The sequence below is a fragment of the Tympanuchus pallidicinctus genome, unplaced genomic scaffold, assembly GCF_026119805.1.
Source record: "Tympanuchus pallidicinctus isolate F22 unplaced genomic scaffold, pur_lepc_1.0 scaffold7, whole genome shotgun sequence".
Classification (NCBI taxonomy): domain Eukaryota; kingdom Metazoa; phylum Chordata; class Aves; order Galliformes; family Phasianidae; genus Tympanuchus; species Tympanuchus pallidicinctus.
The window spans coordinates 16,533,729-16,554,939 of NW_026294791.1; the positions used below are offsets into that span (position 1 = coordinate 16,533,729).

General features: G+C 38.6%; 1 long non-coding RNA gene across 1 annotated transcript in view; it reads left to right on the top strand.

The window, feature by feature from the left end:
* LOC128072560 (uncharacterized) overlaps positions 1-17,602 on the top strand; it is a 63,707-nt gene extending 46,105 nt beyond the window's left edge. The window contains exons 2-3 of the long non-coding RNA XR_008202346.1: positions 12,169-12,261; positions 14,729-17,602. This is a non-coding gene — a long non-coding RNA (uncharacterized LOC128072560). The remainder of the gene's footprint in view (positions 1-12,168; positions 12,262-14,728) is intronic.
* The last annotated feature ends 3,609 nt before the right edge of the window (positions 17,603-21,211 follow it).

A 21,211-nucleotide genomic window follows, 5' to 3' on the forward strand; every position in this document is an offset into this window, starting at 1 on the left:
TTCCTGAGTTTATAGTCTTTAATTTCCATTGGTGACTACATCCAGCTTTTCTGTAGTGTGAAGACCATTAGAAGAAAGTTTTACTTGGCTTTACCTCTCCTTTAGTGATATTAGGTACTTCACCTACTTTGTACTCCTTTTCACCCATTTCTCTTTCTTCCTTTTCCCATGTGGTTAGATTATCTGATCACAAAGTGGGTTTGGGTGGAGATAAGTGGGACAGTGAGGTGGCCTTTTCTCATGCTTGTTAGTTGTGTCAGTGGGTTTAGAGAGTGGCAAAAGCACGAGCCCTGCTGAATGTACCCAGTTCATAACTTCTCCACATATCACTGTTAATTTTGTTTGTTGTGTTGAGCACAAAATTGTAGCAATGCTTGCGGAATAACCATGACTAAAGCTACAAGTAGTATTTGTTAGTCAAACCTAAATTTTGTGGAGCCATGTTTGGGAAATAATGGGCCTATCACTGTGCCCGATCTGCCCTTACTGATTCAACTTCTCTTTTCTTTCCCTTCACTTTATGCCCATTTGGTTCTGACATAATCCTCTTGTAAATATGAACTGACAATTCCTTTTTTTTTTTTTTTTTTCCTCATCAATCTTAGTTTCATGATCTTTTGATTTCAGGTTTCTTAGTGTTCCTACTGTTAGTGCAATTTACTGGGAGGTAAACAACAGTGGCTGTTTAAACTAATCCATCACTTAAGAATTCATTATGAGAATCAAAGCACATATACTGTTAGTTTCTTGGGTTAATTTTATACCTCTGACAACTGTATGTCACTTCAGCAAATAATAAGTTTAAATCCTGTAGTTCAAACTTAGTTTTTTCCTAGTTGTATTTCACTGAGGAATACATAGGGTAAAGAAAGGCATGTGAATGCAGATTATTTAGGCTGCTTCTTTATTAGTGTAGGTTTTTTTATTATGTAGATGCAGATCAAAACAACTTCCAGCTTGATGTTTTTTATTTTTACCTATTCTTTTCAGCTCAACACAGGGTTAGTTGATTATTTTGAAAAGCCTTCTGCTGAGGAATAGTAGATGTAGCTTGTGTTTGTCCTTCTGCTTGTGTCTTTGTGTATGTTCTTCCCAGTCTGAATTATGCTCAAGATGATAATTTTTGGTAGGTTTGGCAGCCTTGGCTGTGTCTGTTCTCATCTGATGAGATTATAAGTGGTGCCAATTCTAGAAGAATGAGGGTGCAGATGACCTGAACTTTGTTTCCCTTTCCACATCTTGAACTTTGTTTCCCTTTCCATCTTTCTGTATATCAAAGGATTAGCTTTTTTCATGGAAGTGCGTAAGCAGACAGAACTTTATGCACTGGAAGAAAACATTCAAGTGCATATTGTTTATAAGCAGGCAATTAAGAAAAGAAATAGAGGAAAAGAATATGAGATGACATCTCTGTACGTCTCTTCTCCTGTTTATCTTTATCAGTGGCCCTTTAGTCTTTCATTAGGTGTTAATTTGGAAATGAGCAGAGGAGAAAAGGGTTCAGTTAGCTGTGGCAGACAGAACTTGGTGTACGTTGTACGTATAGTGTCAATACACAAAAAGGAAATGGTGTACTTCTCTGCAGAGGAGTACTTCTACCATATGAGAAAGTGTGTCTAATTATAGTTAACTTCCTGTGTTATAAGAAATTAAAATTGAGGGTTTTAAGATTTGCGAGAACTTTCTCTCGCAAGATAATCCTATGAACAGGAGGAAGAGTTGAGTTACTCTTTTTTCCTGATCGTTTTCAGGACAGAGTGCATTAGTTACCAACCTCAGAGCCCAGGACAGAAGGCAGAGCATCACCTATCCATTGTGGATGATTGATGTAAACGGCTTTGTGCACTCGGTAAGAACAAAATCTGAAATACTTAATCATTCATAAATGAATGTTTTTTTTGGTACACATCTAGTTTTAATGAGATGGGATGAAACTTTTTTTAACCGAATATAATTTCTGTGCCTTTACTTGAATTGAATAGATATAAAGAGGGCATAAAATGATAGAGTCTAACTGCTTAGGAGTTTATTGATATCCATTTATTAGCGAAGTTAAATAGTCTTTTTCTTTCTTTAGATTAGTTAATAGACCTATGTGTATGAGAATTCATATCTTTTCCATTGTAGCTTATTTCTTCTATTAATCTTCTGAACTTTGCCACACAGATACAGGGAGTAGAGCTGTAATGACTAATGTAGTTTTTGCTATATATTTAGGCACAAACAGTGTTTAGATGAAATACTCTTCCTTAGCATTACAGGAGCAGATACTGCTGACTTTCTGAGAACTACTTTCTGACAATAGTGAAATACCTTAACATCTGGTTATTCACTTATTTGGATACATTTTGTCAGAAATTAAACTATAAACAAATACTCAAGTGTATTCTTTTAAGATACAGTTCTCTTCTTTTGCCATTTTAGAGTGTTGTTCTAAACCGATATGATGCACTTAATACAACCGCATAACTCAGGATCTAAAATTAGTTTTTATTATTTGCGCTAGCTCCAAAGCAAAGAGAAGACTTCCTTCAGGTGATCTTGCTGTTGAAACTCTTCACATTGCACCACTATTTTGAACAGATTCTTTTTCTTAAGAGTCCCTCCTTTTTCAAAAGTCTGAATCAAAACTGGTTTGTCGTATTCACTAAGAGATAAATTTGATGTTGCCTGGTCCATCTTCTTATATAGACACATTTTGACACAGTGTATTTGAGTGCTAATAATGACATTAGAAGATGTTAGAAAGAGATCTAATTCGGCATGCAGAAGTGACTTTGCTGTCATCTTCTATTTTCTGCACAATTGACAGTAGATACTAGGGGCTGAATTTTTCTTTCAGGTCAAATTTTCATGGCATGAGACTGCCTGTTAGAAACAGATAAGACCAAAACCAATACTAAAGTATTTCTTGGAATTGCCAGCAGTGCTGAGAATTTAAAAAGGATGCTGCAGTTTCCTGTTTAGGACATGACACAACAACATGTATCTTACTAGCAGTGAAATCCAACCAACTACTCCATGTCAGTTCAAAATTTCTAACTATGAAAACTTTATAAGAAAAGTCTTATTTTTGAAGAATGAAAATTGTTTCTAACTGATGTATCTCTTTGTCACACTGTTTAGTCTACATATCCTGGAACTTTCATTGTCAGACAACATAAGTCCATTTTTTTATCTCATTTTTAATATTCAAGAGTCTCAAAGAGAATTAAAATAATTAAGGTGAAGTCCTCAAACAATAAAAACTTCAGACCCAAAAATAGAGCACCACAAATTAAGTAAATAAACAATCCTGGATAAAAACCAACACTTTCCAGTGATGCTGCAGATATTATAACAATAATACAAACTAGCCATTTTTGTATTCTCTCTTTCCCTTTCAGGAAAAAAAACAAAACAAAACAAAAAAAGAGCTCCACTTGTGGATGTTACTGTCAAAATTAGCTGTGCAAAGCCTTGCTTGAAAGGCACCTGTGAACAACAATTTCTGAACATCATATTTCTGTGCAGGCACCAAGTGTGGTGCTGCACCATGCTGTTATGATCTGAGACAACCTCATCCAAGCTTATGAGTACTGAGCAATGTGAGAGCAACTCTGCAAAATTCCAGCTGCATTTCTGACTTAGTCCCTTCTGCCCTCTGTGATGCCTTTTGCCTTACCTTTCTCCTAAGAAAGATCAACTTCTTCAAGCCATAGCATTAGCTTAGTAGCAGTGAGTTTTCCAATGATCTGCACTTTATTTTTGTAAATAGGATAAGTGTTGAGGATGGAGGTTTTTTCAAACATTTTTTTCTAATGACTTAAAACTGTACACATTATAATGCCCCAAATACTATAATACTAAAATCTATTTGGTCTTGTAGTGACTTTCTGGAAACGGATGATATGTAAGAAACAGCAAGGAGCAGGTTAGGGTTATAGCAGTACTTCCCTGGTGTGTGCTATCTCTTACACCTCAAGATTTGTAGGTTAGGGCTGCCTCAGCCTGAAAGAGCGTTTTTACAGGTAATAGTTTTTGATAAATTTTCTTACTCTGACTCTTCTCGGCCTACATAAATCTTTATCACTTAGTTTTGTAGCAGTCTGGTCCTCAGTTTAATTTTTCAATGGATGAAGCAACATCACTTTTGCTATTACCAGTTTCCCTTTTGACCCTGATGTTTGTGTTGGAAGAGAATAGTGAGTAGTGATTTCTCCATCAATGTTTCTGTCACTTGTCATTGTGAATGTGTCCATTGCTACTTCCATCACTTTCCCTGAGGCTGAGGCACTGTGATCTATCTCATCATCTTCAGAAAGAATTTGTTTCACAGCTTTTTTTTTTTTCCTGCCTTCTTACCCCTTCTTGCTGAAGTGCAGGGCAAACTTGTGCAGAAGTATGTGAGTGTCAGCATTATATTTTCATAATGGCACATCATACAGCATTCTGTTCTCTAAGTCCCTTGCTAATAACTTCAATTCTTGCTTTTTGAATGCTTCTGAAATTTTGGAACACCCCTGAAATATTGAGAATGTTGTACATAATCCCAAAGTCTCCATCTTGATTGGTGATGGTTGGCTTACACATAACCATTTTCTATGGGAAGTTATTTCTGTGCTCCCACTCCCTATTGCCCTGTGAACATCACTTCACATTTGTCTTCTTTTGAATTTAATCTGCTGGTCCATCTAGCACCTAATCACTTTGTATCATAAGTTTATTTTGGAATGTTTTGTTGCTAAGCTACTTGGGGTTGTAAGAAAAGGAACACTACAAACGATCATATTCACTTCCATACTTACTTTTTCCAGGCTACGGAAGTTGTGTTTCACACTTTTGAGCACACATTCCTAAGGCCCTACTGGAGATCTCCCTGTAAATTATCATGCTTCATTGTTGGGGAAAAATTGCAGCAATATCTGTTTTGTCACTTCTACTTCATGTGTACTACAATACCTGCATTAAATAAAATTGTTTGCAAAATTAGCAGAATGTAGGAAACGTATGTGTTTGAATTGCGTTGTGTGTCAGGTGTAAATTATGTTCTGGAAGGTAAGGACATAACCCTGCAGAAAGGATAAGTACCTGCTGCTGGAAGACATGGTAGTAACAGGATTTGTACTCTGGCAATATGGCAGGAAGTCTCCTAGCTAAAGGATGTGGTTTAATCAGATGTTAGAGATTAATTTTACAACTTGATCTCATGAGACCAACAGTCTGCAAAGTGACCAGTCACACATTGGAGCAGATGCTGTTGGCAGGAGTTCAGCCTCTGTTTCTAGGAATTCGCTGTCTGAAGCTAGATCTTTGTTCTCTGGAAAAATAGGATAGGAAAATTCTAATTAGTGTAATTTATCACCCTAATTAATTCAAATTGTTTAATATCAATTCCAATTCTTTGCTAGAAATTGTAGTGAAAATGTTCAAAGAGGAATTTTGAAAAGTTTGGAGTGATGAGTGGAAGATTGACAAGTAAAGAGGGAAGACATTCTTTCCTAACAAGCAAATATGCTGGGGAGAAAACTGTAGTTTTGCCACAGTGGGGGAAGACTGGGAGTGTTCAAGAGCTGAAACAGGTTTTTTCTTGTTTGTCCTTTCCCTGTTTACGAAGGTAATGTTGGGGAGACTTTGAAAAATACTGAAAAGTTTTGAGATTTTAATAAAAAAGAAAAAAAAATCCAGGAAATTAAAGTTTTCATCTTGGCAGTTTCAAGATGAAATGTTCTAACTTTCACGTCGAAGCTCATTTTTCAACTTGAAACAGCTTTTTTTAAGTAACAAAAACCAGTCTTTAGTGCAGAGGTGGTTGATCTTAATCCTGGGTCTGATGTCCTGGTGGATTACTCGTGCAGGGGAAGGAGCTCAGCTATTGGCAAGGATACATGTGCTACGTGAAGAAATATGGCTTCTGATTTTGGCTTGTAATGAAGAATTTTTCTACAGTGGCAATAGCAAGGGGTTGACAGGGAAAAATAATACAGAGTTAGTATCAGAATAAGCCATCCTGGAAATTACAGATCACAAAGGTCACATCCCTCTCAGCAGGAGGGGTGGGGAGGACTTGTGCCTCACTGTGTGCTCATTAGCAGAGCTCAGCCCCCCCTTAGACTGAATGCCTGCTGATGGTTCTCAATCTTGAGATGTAGGTCTGACTACAGTATGCATACCAATTTTTATCTGTCTCTAAGTAAAGGTCCTTTTAGCTCTTTTCCTCTAAATGCCATTTTTTTGTACTAAATTATGAAATGATGAGATTGTATATTGTAGAAAATGTAGATCTGGATATACAAGAGTGACATAGCATGTGAATGTCTATTAAAATAGAAAATGTTCTCATAGAAAATACATTTTCCAGATAGAGGGTAAATATTTATTATGGGAGCAGTGAGGTGGTTTTTACTAGGCTGGTATTCTGAGCTGGTAAACGATAATCACCCACTCAAATGGTACCAATAGATCAAAGATCGAAATAGCTAATGCCATGATGGAATATCATTTTACAGCCCTATAAATTTCAAATGTATTATTAGGGCAGAAAGCATAAACAGATTGAATATTTTTCATTCCATGGTAAAGAACAGACATAGTTGGAAAATAGTTTTCTCATAAACATGGAATATGTGACCAGGATACTCCCAGAATAGTTAAAATGAAGTGCAGCGGATATGGCAAAATATATGGTAAATAAATTGAGAACGCATTTTTAGTATATTTTTGTATGCAGTAAAACTTTATTTCTTTTGCAAACATGTATTTACAGTGTTTTTTCTTTTTTTCTATCACCTTGCTTGTAATACATTTTGCACCATGCTGTGCAGATCAAGCAATAAAACAGCCAGTGATCAGAATTGCAGTAAAAAGAAAGTACTCACAACTTTATAAGACTGTGGTGGACAGAGGGTTGCTCATCCCTGCTTGGCCTTTGATCAAGCCCAGAAAGGATCCAAGCAGTGCAGGCATGGGGATGAGCCTGTTCCATAGTCTGGTTTCTTGGGATGCTGAAGAACTGACTGCTACTTGGTTTGGTTCTAAGTGGTTTGTGCTGTGCTGGGAGCTAGTGGTCCCTTGATCTGATGTCCTGTGCTGAACACGTTCCTTGCTCAGACCCAAGTTCAGCCTTGCTGCTCCACAACTGTGCCACTGCTCAGGATCAGTGCAGCCTCTGCTCATTCCTGGGATGCCTCTGGCTGCCAAATGGCTGCATACAGTAGTGAGAAAGGTGCCAGAGCTCTGCAGTGATGTCTTGCCCACCACTGTATTTAGACAAGATTAATCTTCTGGCTATGTGCTTGTCCCTTGTTCTGATACCAGGTTTCTGGGGGAGTCCCCCAGCAATGAATGTGAGGTGCGTGTGTGTGGGCCTGGCCACCTCAGGGTGCAACTGCTTTTGTAGAGAAACCAGAACTAACCAGGATAATGCTTTTGATCTACAGATGTATTATTACCTTTTTAAAACGACAACAAAAAGGGCTCTTCTTGAGCAGAAAAGCCAGATGTTGTGCGTGCCTCAGGTGAGAGAAAGAACAGTCACAATGCATCTGTGTGGGGCAGTGCCTGCATTCAGTCCCTCCTTCCTTTCTACTTCCTGAAAGTTCACATCCGGGGAGCAAAGAAACTTTTCTCTCCTTTCCTATTTAAGCCCTTAAAGCGGCCATTACTTCTTGAAGGTTACCTTCTCTATTACTTAAATTTTAAGTCCACAAGAAAGCCAAAGTCTGTTCCTGTTTCCTGTGCTGCAGGGTTGTGTTTATGTGTTTGGTAACTGGTGGATCATTTTCTAATCACAGAAATGCTGGTATCCACTTGCTCTTCTTCTCTGCTTTCTCTGCAGTTAAGCTAACGAAGCTTCCTAAGGCATGTGAAGAGTAAATCTAGATGAGTTAAACAGTTTAATTTCTCATTACATTTAGTAAATGGTGGCCAATTGGGTTAGCTGCTGCCCTTCTCTGGGCAATGAACTACGGCTCACTTTCTGTAGGAGAGGGGGCTGTGAATATGTCCCTTATTCTTGTCTCCATCTTTCCATGTTACAGGCTCCTTGCTTCTGGGTGGGAAATGCTGGATGCGTGTGGGGGTGTGTGTGGGAAGCTGTGATGGCTGTGCTGCTCAGACCTTCCTTTGTAATTTCTATGAGTTTCTGTGGGGAATTACTGCTGGTCTTGGTGCTTCAAGAGCTGGGTGTTCTGAGGGTGCCCTAAACTTTGTCTATAGTAAGACAATTAATTATTTTGATATTTTGTTTTTTACAAGACTATTATGACTTTGACTTTTTCTCATGAGTCATGAGATGGCAATTGGTAACCCACTAATATTGCTGCCCACAAGGTTTTGTAATTTTAGAAGTAATCACTTTGTGGCTGATGTAAATTTTGTAATGAGAAATACTAGATTTATGACTGCAGGATTTCTCACAGACTGTTTTATTGCTTAGAGGAATTGCTTTCTCTGTTGGGAAAATCCATCATTAGATGTCTGCCTCAAATGTTTTGTGGAGCGTTTATGCTTGGAGAATGCTAATGCAATCATTGAAACAATAATGATGATTTGAGATAGCGTAATTGTTCCTTTTTTCTTTACTCCAGACACTAAATGAGCTGCCAGTCAAGTTGCACACAGATTTGTAAGGGGACTTTGCAGCCAAAACGTGAACAATTGCCAAGTCTGGTCTTTGTGTTCTTGGCTCACCTGATAGATTCATTCCATATTGCTGAAAAAGACACCTGGTTTCTGCACATAGTAGTTGAGAAGAGCTGCTTGTAGTACAAGATCTACTGCCCTTGCCACAGTGATGGTAACAATCAATTCTGAAGAGAATTTTTATTGCTGCCTTTTTATGTGAAACCTGTCTAGGTAAAAATATATTTCGAACACATCTGTGAGGCCAACCTTTTTAAGCAAGATGTAGGTGGGAGAAAATCCTAATGACACTTAGGCCTTGCAAAAATGTGAGTTTCTCAGACCTCTGGAGATGAAATATTTCTTGGCATTGGGCTGCATGTGGAAATTTTGGGGTCTACCCCACTTTCACGAGGAAAATTTTAGCATCTCCAGAGCTGGTTGATGAGTGTTCTGAGGTTTAAGGTTACAGTTTAAAATATGAAATATGGGTACCTAGAGCCTAAATCGGATGGATGTGTAGCTGTTGTGTTCTATGGGCATGTGATCTTCAGTAGTTTTGCAGCAAGCTTCTGCTGTGTGGTGCTGGTTGTGGGCACTGGTCTGGGAATGCTGGATGTCCTTGCACGGCTCTTAGCAGGGGGCACATTAGCTTGGCTGAACAGAACTTGGTTTACTCAACTGTTTCCATTTCTCCCCTGTAAGAATGAACCAGCTTGTTGGACTGGGAGCTCTAGGCAACAACTGACTACATTGCTTTTGTTGCAGCTAAAAAAAGATGATGTTATATATGGTTTTATTTTCTTATTCTCTTCACTGAGAGTAGAGTATGTGTACGGTTTTGTGTTTAAGTGAAGATAGCTTAAGCATTCTATTATTTAATATAAATTTGTCAGCTCTATGCCAATAGCACATATCAGCAGAGAAAACTGCTGCAGTCAGCAAGGTCTTTCCTTCATGAGTCTGTGTCTATAAAAAGAAACATAATGAGAGGGTGCTCTTAGAAACATGCTTTGAGGCACCAGCATGTAACCTCTGGTGCTGGAATTTCTCAAAGATGTTTTTCCTGCAGTGGTGATGCTTCATGGAGCGCTGACCCTATGGTAGAGAGGGGAGGTAAGAGCTCTCACCTGTGCTGACACCTACCTAGTCCATTTGTGTCCTGCTTCGTCTAGTTTTGGCCCAGTGCTTGCTGTGTAGTACTGGACTGAAACTCTTGTTAGTTCTCTGTTCCCATGAAGCTGAATTATTGTGCAGATTAGCATTTCATTTTCTCTTTTGTGTGCAACAGGTATATTCTGAGTGGAAACATACATTACTGGAGAACTGCCTGAAATGTACTGGAGTTTTGAATCTTGCTCTGATTTGGCATATTCTTACTCTTTATTGTAATACACTGCTGTGCTGCTGATCTTATTCCTTATTGAAACAGCCCATTTCTGCATGATTTAAGTTCATTTCTTGAAACTGGTTTCAATAACTTTCATTTACTTAAACTATTAAAATAGTTTAAAATATGGAGAACAGTACTACTCGCTTCCTATTCAAATTGCAGCTCTCACCATTGAAATAAGGTTGAAATAAAGTGTCTTGGGTTCTGCTTGACCTGATACAATGTAACTGTTAAAATGTAGAATTACAAAAAGATAACGTCAGATGCATTCCCTATTTGGCTCGAACTATTGAAATGGGAATGGTATGAGTTTGCACAGCTATTAATATGTTATTAATCCTGGATATATTATGTAGTACTTTTAAGCCTTATCTGAAGGACTGGATATTCTTTTGTAATGTGTTCTTTTGCTTTTCTATACTCTGACATTTTGTAGATGAGCCATTGCTCAATATGTAAAGTCTAAATGGCTCCTCTTATTCAATCAAGTGCTATGTCATTGAGCATGTTAAAAAGAGACTATATGCTCTGCACATTAAGTTTTGAGTCTGGTGCTTATTGCAAAATTCAGACTTTTGAGATGCTAAATATGTGCTATATCTTGCAAACTAAAAATGGCAGACTCCTGACAGTTTTGGGTTGTTGAGACTATAAATGGCTCTCTTATGTCCGTCCCTCTCTCTTTTGTCCATGGTTTCCATATTAGGTCCCGGTTCTTTGTGATGTTCAGTATCCCTGTAGCTCCAATAGGCCAGAAAGCAGTAACGCCATACCATTCCTGGTTTTCTGAATCAGGCTTCTGTTATTTTGACTACCTGTAAAATATCCCTGGAGAAATGATAGCTTTTAACACAGTGATGGCTAATTTTTTCTCTTCAATTTACTATAGAAGCCTTCTTCACTTATTCTTAACTTACTAACTCTATAAGACGTTCACGTTGCTTAATATCACTTCCACTTTTCTTTTTCCGTAGGTAGGTTTTCAGGTATGCAAATAGCAGATCCTAAATAATCTACATGAACAATCATTTCTGTGACAGGCAGCATTCATCAGTGAGACTGAATGCGTTCAATTTAAAGAAAGAATAAATAAAAATAATTAAACAGAAATGCTTCTACTAGAAGCAGTATCAAACCTCATCTAATCTAAACTCTTGGAGGGCAAATGGTATCCTGGGGTCCATCAAAAGAGGTGTGGCCAGCAGGGACAGGGAGGTGTTTGTCCCCCTCTACTCTGCTCTTGTGAGGCCCTGTCTGGAATACTGCATCCAAGTGTGGAGCTCGCAGTACAAAAAAGATAGGGAGCTGTTGGAGAGGGTCCAGAGGAGGGCCACTAGGATGATCAGGGGACTGGAGCACCTCCCCTATGAGGACAGGCTGAGGGAGCTGGGCTTGTTCAACCGGGAGAAAAGAAGGCTGCAGGGTGACCTCATTGCAGCCTTTCAATACCTAAAGGGAGCCTACAGAGGGCAGGGGAATCAACTCTTTGAAAGGGTTGATATGTGTAGGCTGAGGGGAAATGGTTTCAAGTTGAGGGAGGGTAGATTTAGGTGGGAAATTCTTTATCCAGAGAGTGGTGAGGTACTGGAACAGGCTGCCCAGACAGGTTGTGGGTGCCCCGTCCTTGGAAGTGTTCAAGGCCAGGTTGGATAGGTCCCTGGGCAGTCTGGTTTAGCATTAAATGGGGAAGTTGGTGGCCCTGCATATGGCAGAGGGTTTGGATATTCATGATCCTTGAGGTCCCTTCCAACCCTTGCCATTCTGTTATTCTGTGTAAACAGTATATTAAAAAACATAGAGCTCTTGTCTACAAATGAAAATTCAGAGGATCCCTATGGTGTTGCATAGGTGCACTCTCCCAGAGGCAAAGATCAAAAAGGTTCCCTTGATTCACAGGACTTATAAAGGTGTGGAAGCTATCGCTGAACTTCAGCCTTATATTTCCTCTTGGCAGCAGCTGTTCGCCTGCAGGTTCTGGAGAACAGGTTTGGACAGGAGGAAGGTTTGCTCTAGTTCTGGGAGAACTGTTGGGACGGTCTCCTGATGGGATAGTGCTTTTAAGGTAAAAGCTGCATTGGTGGGATTTTGCTTTTAAGGTAAAAGCTGCATTGGTTAAGACTGTTAAGAGCCGAACTCAAAGGCACTTTTCTCTCTACTGTCTTTCCTCGGGGCAGATGGCACATGAGCACGCATGGTTATGGCACAGCATGGGCACTGTGAAGCTACAGGATGTCAGACTAAGCACATGCTTCTGCTGCTTAGGAAAGGTGAGCTGCCCTGTAGGTACTCTTGCTTGTTTCTTAGAAAGATTCCAAGATTGGCTTGACTGTGTGGCCCAGTGCCATGTCATGTAGGGATGCCTGAGTTAGCTCAAGAAGACTTTGCCTTACTGTTGAAAACTGTTTTTTTTTTAGTTTAATATTATGCTTATGCCAATGTATGATGCTTCTCGTCACACAAAATGCTTCCAGAAAACCCACAATGAAACAAGTTTTTAAACACTAGCTCCTGTACAGTGGCCAGAAACATGCATGCCCCCAAAGAAAATGTTGCACGAAAGCTAGAAAAGCATCAGTCCTCCATCCCCAAGGCTTATGGCATTTGCACAGAGAGGGTATATCAACTGCATCCCTGAATATTCTGGTCCTTGTTGTACCCTCCTGGCACTACTTTCTGTGAGGGGCTGCCAGGTGTGCAGTGTGTGAAGGAGAGAAAAGCAAGTAACTGCGATCCTTTATGCCAAATAATGACCATTATGAGTAGTGAGTACTGAGTATTAAAAACCTTGGTAGGTAGCTGCAGCATCTCCTTGCCTTCATGCAAACACATAGTTCAAGATTTTTTCTTAATTTCTCCTGATAGTAATCTTGTAAGAAAATTGCAGTGAAACCAAAGAATTTGTCTTATCTGCTTTTATGAATATTGACACCTTCCCTCCCCCCCCCCTTTCCTCTCATTATAATTTTTAATTTATTCTCTTCCTGAGTTATAAATTTTTGTCAACAAACTGGTGATGGAAACTTTATGGTCTAGTAAAAGTAAGATAATTAGAAACAAGAATCCCCACTCCTGCTTTTCTGCATCCAGTTCAGCAAAACACTGGCAGCAGAGGCAATGTCCTTCACCCAACCTGGTGTTCAGTTTGCCATTCATCAAGATTAGGAATAATCAGGGAGCTCACTTATAGAGGGAGGAAGGTATTGATTGTCATTAAGATGTTGGATTGTATTTGAAGAAAGATGTGGATGCTAGGACTCCAATTCTCATTCTCTCAAAAATGCTTAAAATGTGAAAAGTATACAAATTAAATTAGATTGTTCCCTGTCCTCCCCCCCCCCCCACCAAAAACAAAAAACAACGATAAAATCCCCCCAAAACCTACCCCACAAAAAAACAAACAAACAAAAATTAATGCCTCAACTATCAAAGCACTCTTTATGAACCTATTCTGCTTTCTATCTCCTTGCATAGTGAAGATTTTCGCCATGAGAGGCCTGCAGATCAAGCTGGGGAATGCAGATTGGACCTCTAAGCCTAAGCCAGACCACCCATCTCTTTTGAAACAGTGTATAACTGTTGGTTAAGATGTTTTTGGTAATACTTACAACTGAAATATTTTGCTGTCAACCACTTTGTCAGTCTTCATTCAGGCAGTATAGACTGTTTGCTTTGTTCATTGCTGCCTAGCAGGAAAGCAGGTGATGTGGAGCTGGGGGGGGGGGAGGGGGGGGGTTGGAGTAGTGAGATGAATTCTCAGACTTTGCCTGAAGAAGTGTGTTTCTTGATACACAGGTGATAACCATTTCTGTGTTTTTACTGGCTGCCTCCATCTCCTCTCTCACACTCTCCACTAGCTTTACGAGGGAAGGGGTCTTCAGCATTGCAGCCATGTTTCACAAAGGCAGCAGTTGCAATGATCAGATGCTGACTCTGTTTAAGGCTAAATTGTGCATATTTATCCTCACATGAAAAGCATCATTAGATTATGCTCTATGTTCATATGAAGTCGATAGTAACATGTGCAATGAGGCCTGTCCTCTCTTTTACGACATTACAGAATCAAGTATTTTACTTGTAAATAGGGCAAGATGTGAGGCAGAGTGCATACTTCCTTGAGCTGGGAGACATGCACCATAAATCAGGATATGTGTGCGTAATTACAAGATATCAGAACAAGTCCCAGCGGTATTTTTAGCATCGTAAAATGTTAGATAGACCTGCTTTCCTGCAGAACATTGTCCTTTTCGTTTCTCCATTCCTAGGTACCAGACAGTTTTGTTGGTCAGATTACTTGACGTGGAAGCAGAGTGATAAATTACAACTGCAGGAGTACACTGTGTTTAATTGCAAAATCAGAGTTAAAACTTCAGATTAAATTGTGCAAAGCGTCTGAACTAATTGTCAGAAAATATCTTCAGGGCTGAGTACTTTCCTAGCAAACAGTTGGATATGAAGTCAAACGCTTGCTTTTTTCTACAGGTGTGGAATATTTTGGTGTGTGAATGAGTGGCTTTGGAAACAGAAAGAACACAGTTCTTACTACAGTTGAATATCTGTATTTATAAGAACTGCACATGAAGTGTTTGAAAGGATTTGACAGGAGAGAGGAAGGACCTGTTTTGAGATTAAATACTCCTTTACGTTCTTTTCCTAATGTGTGTGGGAATATGAATTTGATCATAATTATACTTCTTATGTTTTTAAGGCCATTTTCACCCTTTTCTCTGTTCCCAGGACAGCCTTGGCATCATTGAATTTTGGAGAGATGCTGTTATTCTCCACGCACCTTGTCCTTGTGACAATACTCATTGTTAGCTGTGTCTTCTGGGCTGCCACAGTTCGGGATCAGCTTGATGAAAGCCATCAGCAGGTCTACAAAGTGCCAGAGATTGTTTGACACAGAACTCTGTCTTGGGCACGGTTCTCATGTTGATTCAGCTGTAAAGCAATGAAAAGCAGACCAAAAGGAGGGATGGAGGGATGGATAGCAAAGTCTCATCTGTTAGTGCTGTCTACCTGGGCTGCTTTGGCTGTGTTGGCAGACTGAAAATAAACCATCACTAAGAAGAAAAAGGGTGTGACCTCAGCTGTAGGAAGAGCTGTGCCCTATTCATGTAAAGGAAGTTTCTGTACAACTTACGCACAAGTTTTCTCCGTTACAGCAGGGCTCACACTTAGGCATGTAGTTAGAGCATTTACATTATCTTTTTTCCTAAGAGCAAACTTAAAAACTGCAGTTCAGTCAACATCAAAGCTTATATCAAAACAAAACGGAGGATTTTTTGCTACGTTACTTAGTGTTGAATTTCTAATAAAAACCAAACCAAAAAGCAAACAACTCACAAAGCAAAAATAAACAAAACCAAACAAAAAATCACAAAAAAATACAGCAACAAAAAGCCAAAAACAAAAAAAGCAATCAAACAATCCCAAACCAAAACAACGTGATAGGAGTGGGGGCAAATATGAGATAATAGGAAGCTCCAGTTTCATTCACTTCACAGAAGAGGGTCTCTACACAATGCTAGCTTGCTCTTACTGTGAAATACTCCACTGCTGTTACGACACCCGTAAGCTTGTGAATGAGATTCTAACTATGAATTACTTATCATCCTTTTTTTTTTTTTTTGTCATCTTCTATTTGGAAGATACAAATACAAATGTCTTTTAATGTGCTTCTAAAGTTCAAAAGGAATGACCTCTGTGCAGATTTAATTATCTGAAAGTCTCCTACTCTGCTATACTTCTAATGTTTGTGGAGCAACTAGCTGTCATTTAGCTCGATTTAACCAACTTACTGATACCAGTTAATTGGATAATGAGCCACAGGCAAGCTTTAGGCATCTGACAACTATTTTCCTCTTTTCATCGTTTACTGTGAGTGAAAATATAATAGAACTTCCCCAAATATTCAGATGGTATATGCCTATTTTAATCAATTCGAATTGTAATGATTTAATTCATTCTTGCTGTCCCTAATTGTCCTCTAATCAACTGTTAGACGATTATTTGACCACTCAGGATGACTGAAAATTTCCACATGTTGCATTAACAGCATGGCTGGATCCAGCAGGACTGTGGATGTTTATCATTAGTTGGTATTTTTAAAGTTAATCATTAATCTAGTATGTTGTCATTTGCCATTTTAGGAATGATTTTTTTTTTCTTTTTTTTTCTGGCTTTGTAAGCCTTTGTAACAGACTCCCAAATGTTCTTTGACAAAAGATGCTGCACAGACCAATGGGAATATTAGCAGTGTGCTTCCCAAACAGACTTTGTCCTCTGCTTAAAAATAAATGCAAAGAAAATTCCTTGCAAAGGTATTAAACATTTAACAGCCTTAAAAATGGTTATTTAAATAACTGAGGGGCTCATTTCCTTAATCAAGAAGGCTTTTAGATTAATTTTTGCAAGATTTTAATTATTCTGTTGTATGTAATGGTAATATTCCTCTTCAGATATTCACATATGCTGATCTCAACATCAAAACTATAAAAGTTAACTTTACAAAGCATTCAGCAAGCTTTCTGATAAATCTAATACTTGTTGTTTTGTTGTTGGTTGAATTAGTATTTGACCCATATCCGCCTGCTGGCTTCCTGCTCCCATCTAGATATACTAGTGAGTTAAGCCATACTGAGCCTACTGATTTTGAGAGGAGGATGTGGCTTTCAGCAGCAGCCCATGGCTCCTGGACTTCTGATAGCGTGATGGACTTCCAGAATTCCTGGTGCTCACACCCTGTGCATCTCAGAGGTATCTTATTTGTGAGCAGATGATGCTGAAATGCCTGTGTTACTGCATACACTGGGATCAGTTCTTGGGAGCTGAAATCTCTCAGTTTCACAGCTTAGCAGCAGTGGATCTGTGACTTCTGAATCTGTCTACCGCTTTTTCATGTGCAGTGTAAGTACATGCTTAGAGTAATAAAAGGTATGTACTGAAGGAAGATGGTGTTTTTTCAGGTTGATAGTACTGTTGCTTATTTCAAAGTATGCAATTTAGACTTGTTCTTATCAGGAAAAATGTAGCAGTGAGAAAGTTTATGTTTATGTTAGCTGAAAATAAGTGTGAGACTTGTAAAGTTATAATGTGTGTTTTGCAACAACTGGTGTTTTCTCTTTTGAGGGGATTATTGAAATGCTTTACAGCTGCTTTCTGTGATGGCCTGCAGCACATTATTGAGGGTTCATTATTTTGTCAAAGCCTGTAAAATATGGACTCTACAGGAGTGATGATGAGGCACACAGCAAGTTGATAAGGAGTCAGTCCCTTTGCATGGGGCTAGGAGGAAAAAATCTACAATAGATACAAATAGAAAGGAAAATACAAGACCCTTTGAGAATCTACCAGCAGTACTGGTTCTAAATTTGTTTTGGACAAATTGGATTTGTTGCTTTTCAGTTTTCCTTCTGTAAACTCTCCTGTGACTTTATTGTCAGTTGAAGTGTTTATTGACTGAGAAGCGCTTGCATTTTAGTGATGGATATGGTGATCTTGGTAAACACTTTGGGGCAATATTGTGGTGCAATATGCTGTGTAAGTTTTTATGTCATGTAATGGAGTGGGCAGACACTTATTTAAATAAAAATTAGAATAGAGATCTCATTGTTTCAGCAGCTATTAGTTTCACTAAAGCTAGTACAAAGATAAGAGTTAAATGATCTGTGGATGTATACAAATGTCTTAAAGTAGAAAAGTAACACCAAATTCAATGCCATTATTACTGGGAGAAGTGCCAGCATTCTCGTTATTTTTAATGACTTCCAAACTGTGCCCTTAGAGAGTGATGAAGTAAGCGATTTCAGATGGGAAACTTGATATCCTCAGTGCTGAAAGATGTTGAGCACTCTCACTTGTTAGGGAGCATGGCCAAGCCTGGGATGCTCTGTGGAGCAGTAGACAAGAATCGTAGGTTAAAGGCAGCTGTGGCCGTTCTTTTAAGTAGGGGAAAGAAGAAATATTGCATGGTGCACTGCAGGAAAGCTGCAAAGTCCAGCACATGTGATGATGAAATGACTGCTTTGGAAGTTAAAACTACTGGAAAGATGACCTTGTGATAGCAGACCAACTCACCGATTTGGCAGATTTAAAGCAAACACAAAGCAAAAACTATATATATGTTTTTAATGCAGTAGATTAGAAGGTGGAGATAGCTATAAGGGATTGCAAAGACATAAATTTGTGAAAGGTTGGTTAACTGATGGCTATTAAAGCTGACATACAGCCCTCAGCTCAGAAGACTTATTGTTCAAATTTGGTGAAATAAACCAGAAGAAAGTGTCTACTATGCATCTTTCCTGGCTCCTTGGCCTCTGTTACTGACCACTACAGAGACCGGTTGCTCTGTTGTCCTCCCTGTGGAGCAACTGCTGTATGGCTGACCCTAAATCCAAAGATTATTTGCAGAGTCTATCTTAGAGCTGAGAATTTATTATCTTGTCATGTATATTTCAACTGGGTACATTGCACTTACCACTAATGTTGATCTCTGGCATCCTGGCTGTGACTTCTCTAGCCAAGGTGATGGGCTGGGCTGTGGGTGCAAGGAGGAGCACCTTGGCTATGTGCATGCTGTCAGAGCTTTGGGAAGGGCTGGCAAGCCCTGCAAGACCTCTCTTTTGTCTACCTGCAAACAAAGTTGTGGAGAGAGAGGGTGGGAGGCATATGAGTTGCTGGGAGCATACAAAACATCTGTGTATTTTAATTTCTGTTCTATGTTGGAAAAACTTCACCTGACCTGATTTCCTGGGATGTGGATTTGAAAGTCTGCTTTGAAAATGGGACAGAAGAACATGTACAATGAGACAGCTGTCAGTGAGGAACAAAATACCATTGCTCTGCAGTCTCAAGAGTAGTTTCTGCAGCAGAACATGTGCAAGGAGAGCTATAGCTGTTGGAAGTATAGGTGAGCAGTCTACTATGCAAATTTTCACTAACCTCAAGTGTAAGTTACTTTAGATACAGTAATATCCATAATTAAAATGCTCCCTTGAAGTAAATAATTAAATGAGGATTACAATTATTAGTCACAAAGTGACACAGGTGACGAGCTTTCCTAAAGTAGGACAATTAAGCTGTAAATTAAAATTAAATTTCTCCATGAAATTAGAATTTTACACAAGGTAATTATTTAAGAGTAATAGGTTAGGTCTGTATATTGCAAAAATAAATCCTTTCAGAGATCTCCAGGTTTTTAAAAGTATTTTTCCTAATGGGAACAAAAGACCAGATTAAAACTTTATGGTTCTCGAACAAAAAATGGTATTTCATGGATGCAATTTTGTTTAAGTAAAGTTTTCCCTTATCAAACCCTTCTATATTATTTTTTTTATTATTATTTTTATCCTAGCAGGGATATTGTCCTCTGTTGGGATGTTTGCTGCTGGAGAGATGCTCCTGTGCCTGGGCAGGGCTCACGTTTAGCCCTGTTCAGTGTCAGCAGGAGGAAGCACCATCTTTGAGGCTTCTCCCTTGCTGTGTGAGCAATGAACCATTCTTCTTCCTGGCACCTTTATACATGCTCAAAAACTATCTAGTACACAAATTGTTAATTCATTATTTAAGGTATTTTGCCTTCAATTATTTTGTTCAAATTACTCTTGTGAGAATTAAATGACAAACCTGTTCTAAAAGAATAGGTTTCTTTGTCCAGGCAAGAAGTGACCATAGATCTTGGCAGTCCCTAGATCAAGGAATTATGAGCTGTTCCAAATATTCTGTAAGTAATAAAGGAATATATAGAATAATTTCTTAAATTAGCTTTCTGGAGCTCTGTGGCATAATTAGAATATCTGAACAATCCTAGTGGTAAATTCAGGGCTGTTTCTGGAGTTAGATGAGTCTGGCTTTGTGTCCAAAGTGACAAGGCACTATGTTATGGGGTGCAGTTAGGGTTACCACTGCATGATAATATCAAGATTTAGCAAATTCTTACTTGGATTAGTAGTCCTTCCTCAATTGTGTAGTCTGACTTATTTCATTTAGTTATTTTTGTGAGAGAGCATTCAGAATATGTAAAGGATCTTAGGTGCTTGGTGCACAACTAGTCAGTGCACATAAGCTTGCGGCTGTGGCCATTACAAAGGTGGTGTGGGCTGGGCGGTGGCTTCTTGGGAAAGATGGGCTGCTTGCTGCCCCACTGGCCTTGCTGCTCTGGAGCTATTTTAGATATTTCTCAGGATATGCAACATTTTGTTTTATTAAACAGTCAGGAATTCTGAAAAATAATACATTATTTTTAATTTTTTAAAAAATACTAATTAAAAACAATGAATTAATAATAAATCAATGTTCTTTGATAGCCTGACATGAGCCTGCTGAATCAGTATCAAAGCATCACAAGAAGTTTTTCTTATTTTACTAAATTCTTCTATGGTGTATTTTTTAATCTTTACTTCTAGTAATACTTTCTATCCACTTCATTAGTAAGACAAACAAGAATGAAATTTTGAGAGCTTTTTTACTCCCAGTTCGGAGAAAAAGAGAAGTTTTTTTCCATCTTTGAATATTCAGTCCTGGAACAATTTTAATCACTTTTTAGATACTGTACTCCATTTAGTAAAATATTTAGTGCTATTATGGTAGTGTAAACCATTGACTGCAATTAGAGTAACACAGAACAGAGACTAATAGTTCTGCTGGAACACAACGGAGATGCACGATTGCCCTATTAAGATCGGAAGTCTTTAAGCATAGAGATTATTAAAAAAAATTAATCACTGTTACAGTCTTGATTTTCTTAGATTGTAGTAGAAATACCATATTTATGAATGGAACTACCACTTTGTCAACCACTTAAGAACTAAAAGAAAAAAAATCTTAATAAGAATCCTTTGGGTTATGCTTATATGGTCTTTTGGCTTCTTGCAGCTGGGAATTCAGAACGTCATCTGTACTTTCCAGGAGGTCTTACTCAGGCAGGCTGTACTGAGGAGTGTTCTCAGGAACTACACAGTGTTTTGTCATACGTATTTATGAGAGTAGAGATTTAAAGGACCTCAATAATTTTCAGTTATATTGTTGTCTAAATATTCTCTTATACAAATGTGCACCAAATACATTCATAGATTTCTAAGACAAGTGCAAGTGAAAGGTGGGATTAAGTACTTTTCCTACTTTGTTTATTTTGCAAAGTATTTAATAGGAGTGTTTGTATGCACAGATGTTCACAGCAATGGGGGAATAAGAAGCATTTTAAGATAAAAAGTAGTCAGA